Source organism: Coenobita brevimanus, chromosome 67, assembly GCF_032717465.1.
Source record: "Coenobita brevimanus isolate Jiangsu-jjx chromosome 67, ASM3271746v2, whole genome shotgun sequence".
Taxonomy (NCBI): Eukaryota; Metazoa; Arthropoda; class Malacostraca; order Decapoda; family Coenobitidae; genus Coenobita; species Coenobita brevimanus.
The window spans coordinates 309,983-317,390 of NC_137020.1; the positions used below are offsets into that span (position 1 = coordinate 309,983).

The 7,408-nt window shown below is 43.3% G+C and overlaps 1 non-coding gene across 1 annotated transcript; it reads left to right on the top strand.

Annotated features, from left to right (window-relative positions):
* The first annotated feature begins 6,777 nt into the window (after positions 1-6,777).
* LOC145405702 (5S ribosomal RNA) lies at positions 6,778-6,896 on the top strand. The gene has a single exon (XR_013898442.1). It is a non-coding gene; the product is annotated as a 5S ribosomal RNA (ribosomal RNA).
* Positions 6,897-7,408: the final 512 nt, after the last annotated feature.

The window sequence follows — 7,408 nt, forward strand, 5'->3', positions numbered from 1 at the left end:
ATTTTTTGGTTAAGTTAAAATGTAGCTATGGTTAGGAAGAGGTAGCTGCTAAGGGCCATACTATAAAAACTCAAAGTTCAGGCAGTCCAACGGCGACGTTCAGTCGTCAGACGTTCTTGAGCGTCAGTCATCCTTACTATAAAAAACCTGGACCGTCAGTCTTGGTGAAACCCAGTTCTGGCATTTGAATGCCACGACAGTCGCTAGATTGGGTGAGAATGCGCTGCATGAGCACTAAACGCGCATAAATTTTGAATGTTTCTTCTGTTTAATAAACCAGACACTTTGCTAACCCATTCTAAACTGTTATTTTTATGTACGAAATAAGTATATTTGTGCTAAAATTGGTATCAAATGATGGTAGAATGCATAAAGAGGATGCATTTACAAGCAGGATACAGTGTAATGTATAGCCTTGACTGAATTATGATTTATCTTCCTTTTGAAGTTATTTGCATGAAAATAATTATTGAGATCATCCAGACTTGATTTCATACGAGCAAAGTGAATGTATTATGGCATTCTTCATAGATTTCCATGTTGTTCCTTGCCAGCTCACCAGTCATGAATTATACAGCAGTTTTAAGCAACGTTGGGTCTGGTTAGTACTTGGATGGGTGACCCCCTGGGAACACCAGATGCCGTTGGCATAACGTTCTCCCTACGTGTCAAGTGGGGTTGGTGGAGGATTAGTGCCCCTCCCTGTAAAACAATTAACTCAAAGCCTTTGGCCACCCCGTTTGGAATACATGGCATCTGGCAGTGAATGAAAAAATGAAATTATCCAGGTTATGTTCACTTTCACTCATGCAGCAGTACATCATGTTCCTAAATTTATATTGCAAAGTGTAAATAGAGAGTTACTGGAGAATTATTTTTAGCATGGAAACTAATTTACTTCTTTACAAAGCTGGTTGAATGGTGACATTCATTGCAGTACCAACATAAGAGGGATGCAGTAACACTCCATTCTTTTTCAGTTGCATCTTTCCACACCTGTCATCCAGCCATGACTAGCAGACCATATTGGAAAATATAGGTTATAAGATGCATGTACTGTAACAGTTGTTCTTTCAATTTCTATATATCTAGCTATAGTTTTTTCCCTACATTATTGTCACCTTCCCTGTTTGATGTATTACTAGTAAATTTCCAGTTTAGCTTAGTAATTATACTACTCTGAGATTCACATTCTTTATCATTACCTTTCCCCTCAAGCAGTATGCAGTGATATCCTAAGTTACATGGTAGATACAGTAGCTAATTATTTCTGTCCCAGTCTGCTAGACAAGCTTTCCTTTTTGTTTCCCAGTCATTCCACTTCTATAGTTCTTTCATCCAGTTCTGTTTTATATATTTTCAGACTGTTTACTGTTCTGTTTTCCTAGCCTTCTCCTACTCTGGTCATATGCGTGATGTTGGTCTCCTTCACTAAATATTTATCTCATTACTTCCTGTTTGTCACTATCTGTCTGGGGTTGGTAGAAACTCAACAGTACTTGGCACCCTGTATGGACAGAGTTGCCTGTTGTCCAGAACACCTGCTCAGAATTAATCAGGTGCCATTGTAAAACCACTTTCAAAGGGAACTGCAAGTACTACAAGGCTAACTTGTCATGTACGTCATTATGTGACTGCGATGGACAGTGTTTTAATATCTGAATTTGATCGAAAAGACGTGCAATAGATGTTTGCTATTGTATCAGAGTTATAACGGAAATGGGCTTCAGCAGGTAGCCTCCTTGAATTCCAAGATGGCTGACCTTCCACATCGGACAGTGATTCCATTGGATTGCCAGACCCTGAAAACATAGGGTTAGTCATTGGAATTATGTTGCTATCTCTCATAGTATTGGAGGTATTGACGAAAATAGGGGTTCAAAGGCAACCATCTTGAAATTCAAGATGGCTGACCTTTGCCGGGTCAAAAATATCATTCCATTCAAGTGCCAGATCCTAAAAACTTGGGGTTAGCCATTGGAATTATGTTTTTGTCTATCATATTATTGGAGTTATTGAAGAAAATATGAGTTGAAAGGCAGCCATTTTGAAATCCAAGATGGCGACCACCAGGGGCCCAAGATTTTGGAGGTTCATCTCAAAAAATGATTGTATGGGTACCTTCTACAACTGTGCATAATTTGGTTTTCCTGAAAAAGTGAACAATTGTTTGCCTTATCCGCTGGACTAGTAACACCACTAACTCAGAGACAAATGGTTTTTGGTTTGGCTCTAGATAGATACAGGGGACAGGGTGGCTTAGTGGTAGAGTGTCGAACTCGGGACCAGGGGGTCGTTAATTCGAACCATGCCAGGTAGCTGCCATGCCGGGAGGGGTAGCGCCCTCTTGTTACCTAGCAGGGCTATATGATCTAATAAGGTCTAGCTTGGGGGAACATTTCCCCTTTTCTAGATCGATAGATAGACACACTCCTATCATTGTTTCTTTAACTTTGCATCATCCCTTAACTACCTAGAAGTCATCACTATCATCTAGCTTGGTCTCATCCTTGACCACCCTTGTTTCCAAATTACCTACCATGCCTAACACTTCTGCTGCCACTTACTCTGCCATACCAGCCTCACTCTCCCACTCATATAACTAGTGCTTTACATTAATGACCTCACTCTTTCTTCAAATTTCTCTACTAAGCCTACCTGATAAAATGCAAATTAATTTTTTTTAAGGACTAGATACGGTACATGCAGAATGAGGGCTCACTGGGCAGTGTTTTTAAATTCATACAGATTCTTGTCTAATGGCAGCTCTTGTTGCAGGTCCACAGCTGAAATTGACTCTGCAAAGCAGACCTAAGCAGTGTGGTCATCAGATAGCCACCTGAGTAATATATACATGGTAAAGTGTTGACAGATATATAGTCACATGTTGTGTTGTCTCAGTACAGTACAGTACATCCTACATGAGGTGCCTCTTCCAAATATATGTGGCTTATACTCTTTGTTCATAATGTCTTTCACTGTAAGAAGCATGAATCACTGGATGAGTGGTAGGAGGTGATCCAGGATCATTTAGCTGTTGTGATATCCTTTGCATTTACTGCTGTGCAACTGCTGCAGACACTGGATAAGAACTGGTAAAATAAGGAACCCACTGGTATTTTAGACTGCATTAGCAGCTTAAAACTCAACAGTGAACTATTTATTTTAAAATATGGTTACATAGTACTTGCAAGTGCAGAAGCAGCTTGTTCGGTAATAATGACCTTTGTATCAGGAATATTGTTCAGTGGAGACTAGTTTGTGGCAGGAATTAAGAGAGTGGGGGAATATTATGACAGGGTGATAAAGGAAGAACCAGATGTAAAGATATGTAGAGTGTAAGGTGGGTGACAATGTAGGTGGCAAAAGAAGAACCAGATGTAAATTTGAGTATGAGGTGGATGACAAAATCATGGAGGTGGTAAAGGAAGAACCAGGTAAAGTTACAGTGTGAAATGGGTGATAGAATAATGGAAGTGATAAAGGAAGAACCAGATGTAAATTTAGAATGTGAGGTGGATGACAAAATAATGGAAGTTGTAAAGGAAGAAACAGATGTTAAGTTAGAGTGTGAGGTGGGTGAGAAAATGTTCCTCAGTGACAATGAGACTGTCCTGGATGCAGTGTCCTCAGCTGAAGTTAAACAGTTTAGATGTTTAGAGTGTGATAAAACATTTCCTTTTAAGGGAAATCTTATCCGACATGCACTTGTTCATTCAGGAGTGAAGAATTTTAATTGTGATGCATGTGGTAAACGATTCGCACAGAAGGCTGGTCTTGCTCAACACCTATTATTTCATTCAGGAGCGAAGAATTTCAAGTGTGATGAATGTGGTAAACGATTTACAGTGAAGGCAAGTCTCACCAAACACCTATTAATTCACTCAGGAGTGAAGAATTTCAAATGTGATGAATGTGGTAAACAATTTACAATGAAGGGAAATCTCACCAAACACTTATTAATTCATTCAGGAGTGAAGAATTTCAAGTGTGATGAATGTGGTAGACGATTTGCACAGAAGAGTAATCTCACCAAACACCTATTAATTCATTCAGGAGTGAAGAATTTCAAGTGTGATGAATGTGGTAAATTATTTGCACAGAAGGATGGTCTCACTCATCACATATTAATTCATTCAGGAGTGAAGAATTTCAAGTGTGATGAATGTGGTGAACTCTTTGCACGTAAGAGTGAGATCACCAAGCACCTGTTAATTCATTCAGGAGTGAAGAATTTCATGTGTGATGAAAGTGGTAAATGATTTACAGGGAAGGCAAATCACACCAAACGCCTAATAACTCATTCAGGAGTGAAGAATTTCAAGTGCTTGCCGTGCATGGCGACCCGTATATTCCTCACACCCCTCTGTCTGGGAGTTGAGTCCACCATGGGGCAGGATGCAGTTCCCCATGGTGGGCAACACGCTTCTTTGGTAGGTGGGTTGGGGTAAGATGGGCAGTCCGGTGTGGCTCCGCTGGGCAGATCGACTGGCCGTGTGTTGGCTCAGTCAACCTCGGCTAAGGTCAAGCAGGCACTGTTTGGTGGGCACAGCATTGGTCCATGGCTGCCACTCCACACCAAATTGTGTCCGCGTATACCACTCCTGCTATCCGTGGGGCTGTTGGGTGAGTTAGACACAACATCAGCCTGAGGTTGTTGGGCTCCGTGGTGGGTGGGGGTGGGTGGGATAGTGAAGTCTATCATTTCACATTATATGGATAGAGTTACTTCTTCTCACCCGATTATGGTGACGACCCAGGACACCTTTTTGACTGTGGCTTCGACTTCTTTCCCTTCCCCTACACGTTCAGTTACATTAAACACCCGGTCCTCTCTGCCTACTGTGTCTTCCACTCCTCTGGCTTCTGCTCTGTCTACTTCAGTCAGCCCTTCTACTATCGTCACACTTCATCCTTACCTTCCTCCTTTACCTCCTGCCTCTAATTCTTCCATGTCTTCTGTCTCTGTCTCCTGACCTTGTCCTTCTTCCTGTGTACCTGCCCCTTCCCTCACCCCCTCAATTTTCGGATGACAGACATGGTCAAAATTTTTCAATGTCCATGATACGACTGACAACCTCTCACTCCACCTCTCTCCTTTGACAAGTAGGCAGGGATGTCACCTACTCAGCCCATCTGAATGGTTCCCACCTCCTTGTCGTTCACAGTGCTGCCCAAGCCGAGAAAGTGACATCCCTGGTCAACAATGCAGGACAACCCATCTGTGTCCCCAGACATCCAGCTCATTTCTGCCACTGGCACTGTCCGTTTACCATCTTCGATGTGTTTTGGCCAGAGGGCTTTCACAGATTGCTCTAATGACATTGAGGTAATCCTTTCAGAACAGCATCATCCAATACATTCAGTCCAGTGTTATATTATTCCTCCTTGTGGATGACACCAAGAGCCTGCTGATATAGTAAAAATAGTTTTTGCCTTTCGCGATCTGCCCCCACAGTCATCATTGGAGACACTGTTCTCCAAGTACCTGAGTATATTCCATCTCCTCGCCAGTGCACATCTTGTTGGCGCTTTGGCCATCCAGCCAAGTACTGACGATCATCTGCAGTGAGCGCGAACTGTGCACTAGCCAGTCATACCACCTCAGAATGCTTTTCCACCATCCATTGTTGCCCTAACTGTCAGGGTAGCCATTCTAGCACCTACTGCCAATGTCCCGTCTACCTCTTCGAAGCAGAAATGTCCAGCATTCACTGGAAAACTGGCCTCTCCCTTCGTGAGGCTTGTTGCAGAGGTCGCGGCCTTGGTCACCATCCTAACGTTATCTATACATGTGTAGCTTGTTCTCCTCCTGTAGTAACTTCTAGTACCAGAACTGTTTCTTCTTCCCCTTCTGCACCTGTCTCTGTATCTGCTGCCCCTTCTTCCACTCCTCTCACCTTTCGTCTTCCCACCTCTCACTCTGTCCCTATCCCTGTGACTGTTATCTCCTCTTCCCTTCCTCCTAGTACTTTTATTTCCACCTCTCCCTCCTCTTTACCTAACCCCTTCTCTACCTCAGTCCTCCCCTTACAGACTCCTCTTGTTCCCATCCCTAATTCTTTCTCTGTTTTAGATTCCTCTACCACTACCTCCTCTCCATCCCCTTCCTACTTGTTCCCTTCCCTCGTCCATCCCCCCATTCCCAACCTCGTCCCTCCTCCAGTTCTGTTTCTCATACCAGCCATTTGGCGTCTCTGGCCCAACATCCTATCCGACCCCCATCTTCCTCTAGTGGTAAGCACAGACTACCCATCACGTTGGACTCTAAGACCTCTCCTGCCAATATCCTACTTCTGTGGCTCATAAAGTTCACGAGACGAATACCCGTCCCTCTCGATCAATACACTCTACCGCGTTGAAGTCCACATCTCAGCAGTCTCCTTAGTCACGTCCCTGGACTGCTCCACCACCAGCTAATTGTAACACAAAACCCTCTGGCGATGACAACAGTGAAACCATCCCCAAGATTATGGATTACATTTTAACTTCTATGCCAGATTCAGTAGAGAATGCTGTACTCTCTCTGTTGAAGTTCATCCTGTACTGCCTGATCTCCCTCCCACTCCTCTCCCACCTTCATCTCCCCCTCCTTCACCTTCTGTCCCCTCCTCCTCTTTTCCCCTCTCCTCTTCCACTTCTTCCAATACTTCTTCCCCTTTATCTCTCCTCATGCCTCCAGGCTATGGTGATCGTCCTGCTTGTCCACCAGTTCCACATTCTGCCCCTATTCCAACTACCATAACGACTCGCTAATATATGTTAGTATTCTATAATATAAACGGCCATGCCACGTTGAGTACACCACTTCCCATCCGATCAGCGAAGTTAAGCAACGTTGGGTCTGGTTAGTACTTGGATGGGTGACCGCCTGGAAACACCAGATGCTGTTGGCATCCCTACGTGTCAAGTGGGGTTGGTGGAGGATTAGTGCCCCTCCCTGTAAAACAATTAACTCTAAGCCCTTGACCACCCCGTTTGGGATACATGGCGTCTGGCAATGGATGGATGGTAATATATTTTACTCCCTGTGTATTTATATTTTACTTCGTATGTATTGCCTTATGTTTTATCTTGAGTACTAATTTCCTTTTATCTTTCCTCGACTCTATTTTTCTGTTATGTTTTACTTTTATTTGGTGTTTTAAGGTTTTAGTATGTCCATTTTACAATGGAACGTATGCATTTTTACGGCCCATCACAATGACCTTCGCTATCTTCTTTCAGTTCACCGTCCGTCCTTAGTCTGTTTACAAGAACCCCGTTTGTCTTCCCCTCCGGTACCTGTACCTGGCTTGTTCTCTCCTGCTTCTCTTTCTGTTTCAGCTATCCTAGTCCACCATAGAGTTCCTCTTGACCATCTGTCCATTAACACCACTGTTCCATGTCATTTTATTTGTGTTTTTCT